This window comes from Sphaerodactylus townsendi, linkage group LG07 (genome assembly GCF_021028975.2).
Source record: "Sphaerodactylus townsendi isolate TG3544 linkage group LG07, MPM_Stown_v2.3, whole genome shotgun sequence".
NCBI classification, from domain to species: domain Eukaryota; kingdom Metazoa; phylum Chordata; class Lepidosauria; order Squamata; family Sphaerodactylidae; genus Sphaerodactylus; species Sphaerodactylus townsendi.
The window spans coordinates 59,135,520-59,151,081 of record NC_059431.1 but is presented as its reverse complement, the minus strand read 5'-3'; positions in this window follow the sequence as shown (position 1 = coordinate 59,151,081).

Sequence of the window (15,562 nt, the reverse complement as noted above, 5' to 3'; positions counted from 1 at the left end):
ACTCTACTTGTGAAAACTGTGTCCCAGTGCTGGCTACTGGACCAAGTTCACTTTCATGGTAGGGGATGGTCAATTACTTGTTGGGTAGCATTTCATTTTTCCCTGTACCCCCTTCCCACACTATTTTCTTTTTCCATTTGCCTGGTAACCCCCATCCCTCCCTCTTTCCCTGCCTTGTTCTCTCCTTCTCAGCCATTCACCAACCCACCTTTTGTCTGCCTCCCAGCTATATTTACCATTTATTTACTTCATTTATACCCCCATCTTTCTCCACAGTGGGACCAAATAAGCTTACATTGGTGTCCTCTTCTCCTTTTTACCTGCACAACAACCCCATGAAGTCTTTTTTCTGTTTTGTTAATTCTTATCAATAAAAAATTAAAAAGTAAAAAAAATGGTGAAGTTGGTTACGCTGAAAGTATGTAACTGGTTCAAAATTGCCTAGTAAGCTTTTTCATCAAGATGGGAATTTGAACTTGGTTGTCCCCAACCCTACTCTGAGACTGGAACCACTATACCATACTGACTTTCATAGGGTGGCTGTTGTTGAACAGTAGCAAGCAGCCAGACCTAATTGAGTCATGCAAGTCAGGTGGTATCCTGTCACTTGGGGTTGACTGCAAGGCCACAGTTATCAATTGAAACCTGTAGAACTCCTAGAGTTACAACTGAATTCCAGAGAACAGAGATCTTCCCCCTGGTGAGAATAACTGATTTGGTGGGTAGATTCTCTGGTGTTATATTTAGCCAAGGCCTCTCCACTGACTAAATCCTGCCCTCTTCAGACTCACAAAATTTCCAGGAATGTCCAAATCTGCAGCTGGCAATGCTAATAAGTTCTGGCTAGGGTTGCCAGCTTCAGATTGGGAAATACATGGCAATTTTGTGATGGGGGGAGGAGAGCCTGAGGAGGATAGCGTGGGGGTGGGACTTCAGTGGAGTATAATGCTATACAATCCACCTTCCAAAGCAGCTATTTTCTTCAAGTAGGCCAATCTCTGTCACCTGGGGATTATTTTGTATTAGCAGAAAAGCTCCAGCCACCTCCTGGAGGTTGGCAACCCTAGTTCGGGCCCTAAGGTGTTCTCCCTCAAAGGTTTAAATATGCCTGGAAAGGACTGTTTTCCTTCCCCCTTGTTTTTACAGAACAACGACTTGGAACACTGTGGTTGCCTAGCACCTGCCACTGAGTAACTCAGTAGCTTAATGCTACAAACACTCCATATATAAGAGAATGGGCCTGTCTGAAGAACAGGCTGGGAAAGCACTTGTTGACTCTATTCCTATTGCACTATTTACCTGAGACAACAGCTAGACTGTCATTTCTTGCATTTTTTAAAAAATTGCCTCACATTAATTATGTGGCATTCCTGTAGTAAGAAGTGCAGGAAATTAACCACACAATCCTAAATTGGTTTACCCCTTTTAAAGTCTATTGAAATCAGTGGGCAGAAAGTCATAACTCTGCTTAGGATGGTGGTGTAATTTTTTTTCATTTTATAGAATACATGTAAATGATATATAAACCCCTAATTTGTTTTATGCTCATATGGAAGATCATTCCAAATTACTAGTCAATTGCATCATATCAGGATGCTTTTTTCTGTAAAGAGAAAAATCCTACAATTAAAATGATTTATCTTTTATTTCAAAGCAATGACTTCAGTATAGATATTGACAATCAATGGCAAAGATTAGCAATGAAAACTCAGAATGTTATTCTTTGATTTATATTTCCCACCTTAATCTACGAAGAAGGAGAGAATATTTGTTTTTCTTTTCCTTTAAAGAATATAAAGTTTTATAGTCAGGTCTCTCGTGAAGTGTCGTGTCTTCAGTCTAAATTAAACAAACTCTAGGTTAAGAAATATATTTGTGAGTTATTCTCAGTACAATCATTATATGTTTCAGAACAAGGTACCACACTAAAAACAGGGTTACTACATCAATACATTTTAGAAAGGAATTGAAGCTGGCAACAGTTGAAGACTCACACTTCTAATAATTCTTATGATTAGTTTGAGAAGCAAATAAACTTCAAACTTCAAAGACCTTTATTAGACATCAAGAGAAAATACAGATAAAACTGTGCAGTAGTATGATCCAGAGTCTGACGGGGTAAAACAACTGCTCATAGTTCATACAGTACAAACTTCAAGAAAATAAGTAAACAAAAGGAGAGCCAGAAGCTTATTTCACAATATCGAGCAGGAACTTGGCCACCATTTTCAACTGCCTGGGATCCTCATTGTTCAGGAGGCAGTTCAATTTGGAATATGTAGGGCACAAGTAAGTCGGTGTTGAAAAAAACAAACTAGGTCTGAGATCTATGAATTTTGGGCAGACTAATAAAACATGCTCCAAAGATTCCTCAGGGGTTGAGCAATATGGACATGTACGCTTTTTCTGTGAGCATGCCATGAATCTCTCCGGGGAGAAGGTAAGAGGGAATGTGTTTGTTCATGCTCTGGTGAATAACCACCTAGACTTAGGGTCGAGCAAGATGTTTAGGTAAGCAGCTGTCCTGCAGTTCCCGGGCATGATTTCAAAGTAAAGTGTGCCAGGCTCCTTGCCTGTATAACTAGGAGTTGATGTTCCTATCAGCCAGCCATTCCTTAACACACGGGTGGCGTAGGGATCACTCAAAGCATAAGGAGCTGGTCCCAAGTGAAACCCAGGGAGGAGATCTTAAGCTTGATGTGGGCCCACCAGGCAGATGACTGGAGTTCGGGGAGGGAGCAGTGAATGAGGCTGTTAGGATCACTGAAAAAACAAAGCCGGATCCAGAATTTAAGGGTGATCTACCATGCCCTAGGCAGAGAGAAGCAAATAATGTATTGTTTGTCAAAGTGTTGAATCTCCTATCCTCAAAGTGTTGAATCATCCATCCTTGTTCCCATCTGAAGAATAGGACAACCTGTTCCTGTCTTCCATATTCTACATGCTCATTTGTTCTTTAGCATTTTACTTTCTTCCGGACATTTTCCTTGCTTTCCAATGTTTAAGGAGATTTTTTCTGTTCCTAGTAAATAATGCCTTGATCTACAAAAAAATCACAACTCATAGTAAGGTATATTACATAACGATTCAAAACATGTTATACTAGACCACATAAAAAAGCTTACCCCAAAAAGCTTCCATGTTGAGACCAAAAATCAATCTTTTTTTCTCTTTAATTTATAGAGCTGTCTTCCAGGAACACTATGCACCAGTGTGCTTAAAATGGCATCCTAGGGCAATAGAAAAAGATAGGAGATTCAACAAGCGTGTCCCATGGACTACTTAACATAAAGAATTAAATTATATATGATTGAGTTTGTTCACAAGGAAAAACATTAACAATGAAGAAGACTCTGAAACAGAGAAGACAACCAGGATTCTGTTTGCCTATAATCATCATGCCTGAACAAATTGTGCTACAATGGCCTTAAAAGCAATGCTTGCCTCTAACTATTACTACAATTAGTTTAAAAAAACTGCTTTGATCATGGTCTGATTTTATTACATATATGCTTATGACCATTGATATACAATGACTTTTTAAATTTTTATATTTTATATGAATTTTATATGACATATGTAGCTTTAGCTGTACAATAAAATGGTATGATTAAAATGCATATTTGATGATTGAAGAAGGGTTTCCTGTTTGATGGTCTAGCCTCAACGTGTTTCTTTTAGTATTTCTAGGTATTTCACAAGTTGCCCTTCATTTTGGTATATGCTCTAAGTGTGCATATATACAGGCCTAAGAAACATAGCCCTATAATCTGAGCTACAGGCATCCTGCCTGGGTTTATGTCTGCTGAGGAAGTTGTGACTGGCTGCATAGGCTATGCCAGGTTGTTGGGGGAGGTCAGCAATTGGCCTACGTTTTATAGGTTTGTTAACAATTGATTTCAATTAGGGTTGGATATTCAGACAGTCCAAATCCGAATTTTTACCGAATCTGCACTGATTGGGGCGGATTTGGACGAGCAGGGGCCGAATCTGAGCTGTCCGAATCCTAACAGATCCGAATCCATGGGATTCGGATCACCAGCCGAATTGCGTTTTTATTTTTTGGGGTTTTTTTCACGTTTCGGCCTGCAGGGGGCGCATTTTTAGATTATATCAGCACTGTGGGTTTCAGGGTATCAGGGAGACTGTCCTGATGATGCCCTCTGCTTGGTCCAGTGAAGATTAGGGGCTGTGCCAAAGTTATGGACCCCAAAAAAGGGTGTCCCTATCTCCCTATCATCTCTTTCCAACAATGTGGGAACTGAGGAGATGAGGTTACCCCTTTGAGGGTCCAGCACTTTGGCACCCCTGAACTAAACTGCACCAAACTTGGAGGGTACTCATCAGGACAGTCTCCTGATGATACACTGGAAATATTGGTACCGATACATCTAGCAAATGCACCTCCTGCAGGCACCCCCCAGAAATTTGCCCAAGATTCTTTGTTCTGCAGTGACTTAGCTGCATTGCTGCTGGCTAGGGAATTTCTGATAGAGGGCTGTGGAGTGCACATTTTTCATGGTAAAACCCACAAAGCTTCTCTTCAGGGTAATCTCTGTGGGAGAGTCTCTGGATGACACCATCCAGGGTTGGGGCACTTTACTTCAGGGGGGAGTGGGGGATGGACCCTACACTTTTTGGGTCCCATAGCATTAGACCCGCTGGAAGCAAAATTCCTAAACCTGGATGGTGCCATCCAGAGACTCTCCTGATGATAATCCCCTGAAAGTTTTGGTGGACTATACCTTCAGGAAATGTGTGCACTCCACAGCCCTCTACCAGAAATTTCCCATTGACAGCAATACAGCTAAGTCACTGCAGAACAAAGAATCTTGGGCAAATTTCTGGGGGTGCCTGCAGGGGACGCATTTTGAGATGTATCGGCACCAAATTATCAGGGTATCATCAGGTGACTGTCCCGATGTTGCCCACCAAGTTTGGTACAGTTTGGTTCAGGTATGGACCCTCAAAAGGGGTGCAACTAACCCCCATTGTTTCCAGTGGTAGCTGATAGGGGATGGGGGCTACACCTTTGAGAGTCCATAACTTTGGCTCCCCTGAACCAAACTGCACCAAACTTTGGGGGTATCATCAGGACAGTCTCCTGATGATACCCTGAAAGTTTGGTGTCACTAGCTTTATAAATGCTGGTTTGCGTGTTTCACCGCTCACTCACTCCAGCAGGCTTCATGTGCAGGAGCAGTGAAACATGAAAACCGGAATTTTTAAAGCTAGTGGCACCAAATTTCAGGGTATCATCAGGAGACTGTCCTGATGACACCCCCCAAGTGTGGTGCAGTTTGGTTCAGGGGGGGCAAAGTTATGGACCCTCAAAGGGGGGCCTCTATCCCCCATTGTTTCCAATGAGAGCTAAGGAGATGGTGGCTACCATTTTGAGGGTCCATAACTTTGGCCCCCCCTAAACCAAACTGCACCAAGCTTAGGGGGTGTCATCAGGACAGTCTCCTGATGATACCCTGATATTTTGGTGCTGATATGTCTAAAAATGCGCCCCTGCAGGCACCCTCAAAAATTTGCCCAATATTCTTTTTTCTGCAGTGACTTAGCTGCATTGCTGTCAATGGGGAATTTCTGGTGGAGGGCTGTAGGGTGCACATTTATCAAGGTACAGTCACAAAATGTTCAGGGTATCTTCAGGAGAGTCTTTGGATGACACCATCCAGGTTTGAGGAACTTTGCTTATGGGGGCAGTGGGAGATGGACCCTACCCATAACATTGAACCCCTTGAAGCAACGGTCACCAAACCTGGATGGTGTCATGAAGAGACTCTCCTGAAGACACCCTGAAAGTTTTGTGGGTTTACCATGAGAAATGTGCACTCCACAGCCCTCCCACAGAAATTTCCCATTGGCTGCAATGGAGCCAGCCAGCCACTACAGAGCACAGAATCTGGGGAAATTTTTGGCTGACTATGAGGGGTGCAGTTTTAGAGCTACTGTCACCAGAATTTCAGGGTATCATACAAGTACTGTCCCTATGATACTCCCCAAGTTTGGTGAAGTTTGGTTCAGGGGGTCCAAAGTTATGGACCTTCAAAAGTGTAGCCCCCATTTCCTGTTAGCTTCCATTGGAAACAATGGGTGATGGGGCACCCCTTTTGAGGGTCAATAACTTTGCCCCCCCTGAACCAAACTGCACCAAACTTGGGGAGAATCATCAGGACAGTCTCCAGATGATATCCTGAAAGTTTAGTGCTGCTAGCTTTAAAATTGCACCCCCTGCAAGCCAAAACGTGTAAAAACACCAAAAATTCAAAAAAATAATAAAACGGACCCGAATTTTTCGGATTTACCCGAATTTTCGGGCATATCCGAATCGGCTATGATTCGGATTCGGGCATACAAATCATTTTATGCCCCAAAATACCCAAATCCGAATTTTACCGAATTTTTTTAGTATTGACCAACCCTAATTTCAATCAAGCTTTGCTTGATTGTGCTAGAGGTTGGTGCAAAGGCAAACAGAAACATGTAAGTCAATAGCAGAGCTGAGAAAACACCCATGGAGAGGATGGAATTTGGCTTTACGCAGGGCAGGGCACAATCAAATGGGTGTACACTTTTAGCATCCACTTTTTGCCTTTTAAGATCATAATGCTGGATACCTTAGAAGAAATATCCATGCCAGTAAAATATTGGCTTGGGGTAAACTTTGCTGTAATCAGAAATTAATCAGAAAACTGATTACTTTGAAATGTGGTTTTAGAGGAGAGTTTTGCTAATCCAATGGATCACCAAAAAGACAAATATAAGAAGAAGAAGAGTTGGATTTATATCCCCCTTTCTCTCCTATAGGAGACTCAAAGGGGCTTACAAACTCCTTACCCTTCCCCCCTCACAACAAACACCCTGTGAGGTAGGCGGGGCTGAGAGAGCTCAGAAGTACTGTGACTAACTCAAGGTCACCCAGCTGGCATGTGTTGGAACATACAGGCTAATCTGAATTCCCCAGACAAGCCTCCAGAGCTCAGGCGGCAGAGCGGGGAATCAAACCCGGTTCCTCCAGATTAGAGTACACCTCCTCTTAACCACTATGCTACTTCTTCTCTCTAAGATAAGTGGGACAGGCATGGGTGTGTGAGGGGAGGATGGGGGCCTACTCTTTCTTCATGCCACACTCTCCCCTGTGCCCCCACCCCCACTCTTCCCCCAGTTACTTTAGTTCAGCCAGTTGCAAAGAGCAGCCGGCTGAAAAAGCAGCCTGGCTGGTGGGGCTGGACCTGTCAAGGGCACCCAGCAGCAACCTCCACCGGGCCTGGCCCAGTGAGACCGGCTTGGCAGCGGCTTCTGCCAAGAGCGGGGAATCAAACCTGGTTCCTTCAGATTAGAGTACACCTGCTCTTAACCACTAAGCCACTGCTGCTCTCTGCTGCTGATCTAGAATAAGTAGATTCTAGATCAAATCAAGCCTGAACTCTCCCTACAACCAAAATCCTTCCACACATGCAGAATAATGCACTTTCAATCCACTTTCAATGCACTTTGCAGCTGTGTGGAATAGCAAAATCCACTTGCAAACAATTGTGAAAGTGCAATGAAAGTGCATTATTCTGCATGTGCGGAAGGGGCCTAACTTAGGCTATCATACTTCAATAACATTATGAGAAAACAAGTGTACCAGGAAAGACCATAAGGCTAGGGAAAAGGCTAGTTGTGGTATGTGAAGTAAATAACAGAAGACTGGAACACGAGATATACTTATTCCACCAAGGGAAGCCATAGCCTCTAAATTCCCTGCAAGACCAAAACAAGACTGTTAACAATAGAATGTTTTAGAGGTCATTAATTCATGAGGTCACTGTAAATTGGAAGTCACTTGATAGCACTTAACACATACATTACAGCCCCATTCCATCATTATCAGTCACTATACAAATGAAACTGCACCAAGTTGTCTAGATTGGAACCTGGGTATTTGAGCCCTTTAACCTACAATTTCTCTACATTTTAATTGTTAAAGCAAACTTATTAACAACCTTAAAACTCAATGTTCAGTCTAGATTGCTGGCAATGTTTTAGAAACAATTTCTTAGTTTACGTAGTTATTTTAATATACTGCAGAATGTATGGGTGGAAAAAAGAAACTAGTGATATCTATATTATAGTTTGTCACTATTTAACTGAAGCACAGCCATAGAATAAGATACTGGAATAAATAACAGACTGCTTTAAAAACTGGATTCAGGCTCTCCTGATAAACACATTACAGATGTACAGAGGTAATAACTAGCAGAGATGTCTCAAAAAGCAATATGTGACAACATTTGTTTCTCTTATATCACAAATGTCCAGATTTATGTACAGTTTTAGCCCCCCTTTCCCTCTTTTTTGGATATATTAAAAATGTTTACAATTATGGGGTGAAAAGGAATTAACACCAGTATATGAGGTCAGCTCAAATCAAAACAATCTAAGCAGACTGGTAGTAAAGATGTAAATGTGGGCCAGGCAGCACATTGTAAATTAAAAGGCAGAGATCAGCAACTAGAATAAAAGTGAAAAGAGGATCATGGCATCGAATACAGATAACCAATCCAAAACATAGATCTTGCTCTTGTTAAACAATGTCAGCGTGTCAGTGTATTCCTAAAGTCAATCTATAAACTGCTTAGAATGGTAACGAACTCCATGCCAATGTAATATAGAGATATATCAGCATATCTGGAAATCTGTTGGCATGATAGCAGCCTACCAATTCCATATTGGTATAAACCTGGAGCTGCCACATCAAACTGGTATAAAGGCCTGAAATGAGTGGATACCACACAACCAAAATCAGGTTTACTTGATATAAGATTCCTCACCCCATTCCTGTTGTTATCATCACAGTACACGAGTGTAAACATTATCAATTAAATGAATGGGAGTAAAAAACAAAGGCCCCCAGACTACTTCCTGCCTTTGCTACATAGTTTAGGATTCCAACAAAGTTTGCAGACATTCACATCTCTAGGCCCAAGTGAGCAAAGTCATATTCCAGACATCATGAATCACTACATGGCCTCATTTCATATACACTTATAACATTCACAGAGAAGTAGGGGTGATGGGAAAGGGAGGATTTTGTACTACCAGAGACAAAGATTACTGCTGAAGGCAGGGAAGAGTGACCTCACAAGATTTTAGCGTGAATTATTGGGATGTACATTGCCCTGATATGGCAATGACTTGGTTTGAAGAGTACAAGAAAGAAAATGTTCACAAAAAAGTTGAGAGATACTGGTCAAACATTTCCTGTAATTGTTTAATTTTACCCTAGCTATTAAAGTATTTGATGGAATTTAAGTGCTCATATATCACCTTTTTTCCAATAAACAAACTGTTAAAATGGAGAATTCTCCAATTTTGCTCATCTAGAAATAAGGCCTTTTAGCAATCTGAGAATTGATCATCCATTCTTTATGATTCATAGCTAGAGTGTGATACAGCATAGATCATTAAACAGGTTCCACGAGTAAGTGATAATTAAAGGGACAGATACCCATTCCAGTTAATGACACATTGCCAGCTCTGAGTGAATAATTTGACTCTGCAGATAATTGACTTTCTTCTTTCTTAATTCCATTAATTTTAAACATAGGCTTTTAAATCCTCCTTAGATTGCTAATAGATTAAAACTTGCACTACAGAATTGAGTCTTAACTGTTTACAATTTAAAGGTGTAACATTATACAAGTCCCTGAGTAATGTGAAGTCAATGACATTGTACAAAACCTTATAAAAATGTGAAAAACCGTTTGGTTTGCCATAGTTCAGTTTGCCATACAGTTCAGTTTGCCATAGACACATTCTGTCTCCCTCTCTTGCCTTGAGCAAATTGTTTCAATACATGTCTCACATTTTTCAGTTTAATAACAGCTATTAATTCCGGAAGTACCAGAAATTATACATATATCTATTTCAGTAATTATTAATTAATCTAAATGGTAACTATAGATTTCATGGGAAATTAATGGAAGAAGCTTAATGGTCTGTAGAAAGCAATAAACTAAACAGGGGATTTCATCATTAGGTGATTTTTATGGAATTTACTAAAGAAATATATACACAGTAGTGAATGTTAGACTGCTATTAGTCTGTCCATAATAACTTCATAGAATGTTACTCCTGCCTCCTCTACTATTGCATAGGACCATGATGGCAAACCTATGGCATGAATGCCCAAGATGGCACTCAGAGCCCTCTCTGTGGGCACGCATGCCATCATCTCCCCCTCCCCCTTCGCCCAGCCAGAGATGGCTGCCAGCAAACACATTGGGAGTCACCCTGCACAGGCTGACTGTGCACAAGGCGCTCTGCCTGCTGGGGCTAAGCTTCAGGGAGGTCCTCTTGAGTCAACCTGATTTGCTGTAAGTACCATCTACTGCCCCATGAGTACCCCCTCTCCCCCAGAAGGCTTGGGAGACTGGAGGCTGGCACACTTTTCTTGGCATGTAACTTTGGGACCAAACTAAAACTTTGGGAGTAGGGTTAAAAAGCGGGTGAGGGGCTCCCATTGGGAGGAATGCATCTGCCAAGAGCAGGGCGGGCGCAGTGGTGAGATTCAGGTGCTCGCCCCGATTGGGGTGAACCATTTGTTAAGGGTCCCCTTCGTCTGGGAGAGAGAGCACTGGGACTTTTAGTGCCTGGGAGCCCAGGGCAGGGAGGAGAGATCTTGCAAGGTCCCTAGGCTCGTGGCACCAATCCCGTTCCCACAGGATCAAAACAAAAGTACAAAGGACAAAAGGCATTTCACACCAATAAAGAATTGAGCTAAACCAGACCCCAAACAACTGGCAGGAAAGGGAGAGAAGCATCTCTTATCACCCTGAGCATTCCTTCTCTCCCACCCCCTTGTCAGAAATAGGGCCATTCAGACAGAGTCAAATGTGGGACTGAGAGGTCCATTTCAAAATATTCTCCATGCTTTTATTTTTCTCTTCCTGCTGCATTTTTGTGGGAAGTCAAGTGCTGTGATGACATGTGAAAGAAAAATCGCAAATCAGATGGCTGCTCCACCAATTTAGCTTTCCTGAAGTTATCCCACCCCTCGCACAGCATTCTTGCTTAGGATTGCCTTCCTTGGCTGTCTTTTTACTTCTATTTGGTGGTGGTGGTGGGGTTATTGGGTTTTGGAAAGTGAAAGTTTTACTTCCCTCTCCCCCTGCACCCCTCCCCCGCCTGACCTCCAGTGTGATAATAGTGTAATTATTTTAGGGAGATTATTAGCATTAAATCTAAGACCTAGTTTCAAGGAAGCAGTGTAGTTAACCCTGTTAAGCACTGTTAAACCCCACTGATTTTCATAGGAAGAACTAAAGTGCGATCCTTTACCTGGGAGTAAGCTTGGTTGCTTGCAATGGGGCTTACTTCTGAGTAAACCCTCCTAGGTTTGTGATTCACCCATTCAAAGCATTGCACGGTTGCTTCAAAGCAAAGCCACCGACTACCACCAAGTTTACTTTCAAGGAACATGCACCTTGGAGCCAAACATTTTTTCTAAACAAAAACCTCAGTATTCAGGCTAAATTGCTGTGTTGGCACTTTGTGATAAATAAGTGAGTTTTGGGTTGCAGCTTGGGCACTCGGTCTCGAAAAGGTTCGCCATCACTGGCATAGGATCAACCCTGTAAAAAATTGGTTCAGAACTTCTCTGGGATAATCTAAGACTCCTTACTTTCTGACAAGGTATAGTTGGCAGGAGTTGTTCTGTCCTAGAATAACCAGATTAAAACAATCAGATATCTGAAAGCACCAATTTAAAAACACTAATAATAGCAAAGAGATTACATCTTTTTTCCAAAGTTGCTTCTCACTCACAAACTTTAATAGCTATTAAAATGAAAATGTGTGAAAAGAATAGCAATTTGCCCACCCTCTCTTTTAAAATCTCTGTATCTTTAATTTTGTAGGCTGCCAAATGTGCAGTTAACCCTGCGATATTTCACTGTCTTCTCTGTCTCTTTTTTTGTTTGGTATGCTGCCACCAGGAATAAAATTCCAAAAAAACGTTTATTTCCCCTTTTATTCTATTCTTTCCTTGGTAGTGTGTAAGGTAAGACAAATGGATGACATTCATAGTACTAAGGAAAATCAGGTGGGAGTTTCAATATTTTGTTGAACCAAAATAAGGTTTTATTTATAACTGATAGGTAACTTCAAGGTTCCAAACAAATTAATTTCAAAAGTTAAAATAAAATGTAACTGAGGCAAAAACTACTTTATATAACTTCCACTCAGAATAAAGTCATTCTGACCCTTTTCACTCTTATAATGAAACTTTGTCTCCCTCATACAGCTACTGTGCTTTTCTGACAGATTTTCTCCTCAGAGAGAGATTTGACACTCTAACTCTGAGTTCTCTCTCTATAAAAACCACACAGCCAAAATTCCTCTCACGCAGATATGACACACATCTTGTGCTCTCACACAGATATGACAGATCTCTTTTCCATTCAGAACTCTTTTCCACACACTCTTTTCCCTTCCCCCCTCACAACAAACACCCTGTGAGGTAGGTGGGACTGAGAGAGCTCTGTAGAGCTGCGACTAGCCCAAGGTCACCCAGCTGGTGTGTGTTGGAGTGTACAGGCTAATCTGAATCCCCCAGATAAGCCTCCAGAGCTCAAGCGGCAGAGTGGGGAATCAAACCCGGTTCCTCCAGATTAGAGTACACCTGCTTTTAACCACTACGCTACTGCTTCTCTCTAAGATAAGTGGGGCAGGCATGGGTGTTGGGGTGTGTGGGGGGTGGGGGGCATGGGAGGGCTTGCTCTTCCCCATGCCCTACTCTTTCCATGCCCCCCACTCCCCCCCCAGTTACCTTAGTTCAGTCAGTTGCAAAGAGCAGTCGGCTGAAAAAGCAGCCTGGCTGGTGGTGCTGGACCTTCAAGTGATGTGTTATCAGAGCACAGTAAAATGTCCCAAATCACTGCTGACTCATGTTCAGTTTATTATCTACTAGGATCTCTAGGTTCTTTTGCATGTGCTTCTGCAAATACAAGTATCCCCCATCCTATGTATTGGATTTTTCCTACCTAAATATAGTGGTTGGATTCAAATAATTTAACAACTGGTTGTTTACAAGCACTATTTTAACCACTGGTTCTGCCGAAGTGGTTCAAACCTGAATGCCACCACTGCCTAAATACATTTATCTCTATTGAACTTCATTTTATTAGTTTTAGCCCAATTTTCCAGCCTGTCATGATCATTCTGAATTTTGATTGTGTCTTCTATTGTATTTGTCCCAATTTGTATCCCAATTTATTTGTCCCAATTTAGTATCATCTGCATATTTAATAAGCATTCCCTCTAGTCCTTCATCCAAGACATTTATAAAGATGTTGAACAACACAGGAACAACACAGGGCCTGAGGCATTCCACTTTTCACTCCTTTTGAAGGGGAAGAAGAGACATTAATAAGCACTCTTTAGAGGTGATCTGTCAATCAGTTACAAAGTCATCTAATGGTAGCAGGATTCAACCTCACTTTACCATTGTGTCAACAAGAATGTCTTGTAGAAGAAGCTTTACTGAAATCTTACTAGAAGCTTTACTGAAATCAAGAATCAAGCATTCCCCTGTTCCAACTGATTTATTTGGTTCCTGTATTTAATTAGACCTGACTTTTGACTACCACTGATAGGTCTAAATGCTATGAATTTATTCACACAAACATTCATAAAATGATGTGTTTTCATTCCCAAAAATATAATTTTTAAGCATATAATAAAAATGTAAAAAATTATAAATTAGTAAGAGGAATCTCAGAAGCTTCGGGGGGGGGGGGTACTTGGCAGAAAGACCTCAGAGGAAAGCAGTGGCAAACCTCCTCTGATTAATCACTTGCCTTGAAAACTCTCCCAGGGGTTCTTATAAGTCAGCTGCGACTTGATGGCACTTTACACACAGAAACATTTGGTACAATATTAAGTTATTCCTGAGATTCAGTGATTTCCCAAGCTAGAGTAGGTGACCCAATGCCATAAATGTTTTTTTTTAAATTGAAGGACAATATAAATCTTATAAGTAAACAAATAAATAAAGAGATTAAGTATACTCTTCTGAAATCTAGGATTGGCAGCAGTGTCTGGAAAGGATCCAAAGCTTGCAATTGTTTGCTCAAATAACACAATAAAGTATTTTTAAATTTTCTGAATACAAAAGAAGAGTTAGGTTTGATCTACCACCAGGAATTTTAAAGCAGCTTATAATTGCATCCCCTCCTGTCCACCTGCACATCAGGCATTTTGTGAGATAGGGGGGCTGAGAGAGTTCTGAGAGGACTGTGACTAGTCCAAGGTCACCCAGTAGGCTGAATGTAGAGCAGTGGGGGAATCAAATCTGGTTCTCAAGATTAGAGTCCACTACTCTTAACCAGGATACCCCACTGGCTCATAATTATGTTTTAAGGTGTGCAACAAAGAATAATCTCTTGGATAATCAAATGAAAACAATTACCGTAGACTATTACATTATTGCTTGTATACCTAAAACCATAACCATTAAAAAGCAGTCTCATGACTACTACAATTGTCTAAGAAAGTTTTCTAGTTTTCAAAAAACACACACCCCAATAAACATGAAAAGACTGCATTTAGTGTATTTACAGCAACTGCATATTAAGAACATGTGAAGTAACAGACATGTTAAAATACTGTTATTTACTTGTCAAGACATAAGAATTTAATTAATTTCCTATAATGGAAATAGTTGTCTTGATCAATAATCTCCTTCAACTGAGTGAATACGTATATTTCTTTTTTATTTATTATTTGACCATTGTGTGAAAAGTCTCACTGTAGGGAGTTAAATTTGTTATTCTTCCAAGAAAAGTTATTTTGTTATTAAAAACTGCAAATGTCTGCCTGGGGCAAATACATATGCATGCATAATATAATCATTCATGCCCACAAGTAAAACATTTCAAATGAGTTAAACATGCAAAAAAATTATTCATGGGCAAAAAAACAAAACAAACAACAACCTCCCAGCCAACCTTATGGATTTGTCATGAATCCAAATGTGGACCGCACTTCTTCTCCTGTATATATTCAATAAGCACTAAAAAACTGGCTCTTGCAATGCAATGTTCAGGGCTTTAAAACCTTCCTCCAAACCAAATATTCTATCTAAGGAATGGCTATGCGGAAGAGCCTAAGATTACAGTCAGAAGACTGTGGCAGACACTTATTTTGAAGACAAATTAATATTATTATTATTATTTATTATTTATTTATTATAAATTCACTATAGCACCTAGCGCTCATAGCCTGATGACGAGGTTTAGAAGATGACATATTTTTGATCAGAACTGTATGTTAAATGCAAAAGCTTTTATAAATGCCTACTATACAGAAGGAAGGGAAGATAGCATGGTATAGCCTGATTTAATCAGATCTTGGAAGCCAAGCAGATTTGGTATTTTTATGGGAGAACATAAAGGAAGGTTCTGCAGAGGAAGGCCATAGTCAACAACCCCTGCTTCAAGCTTGTTTTGAAAGCCACTTGTTGGGGTCCCCATAAGTCAGCTGTGACTTGATAGAACTTTAGATATAC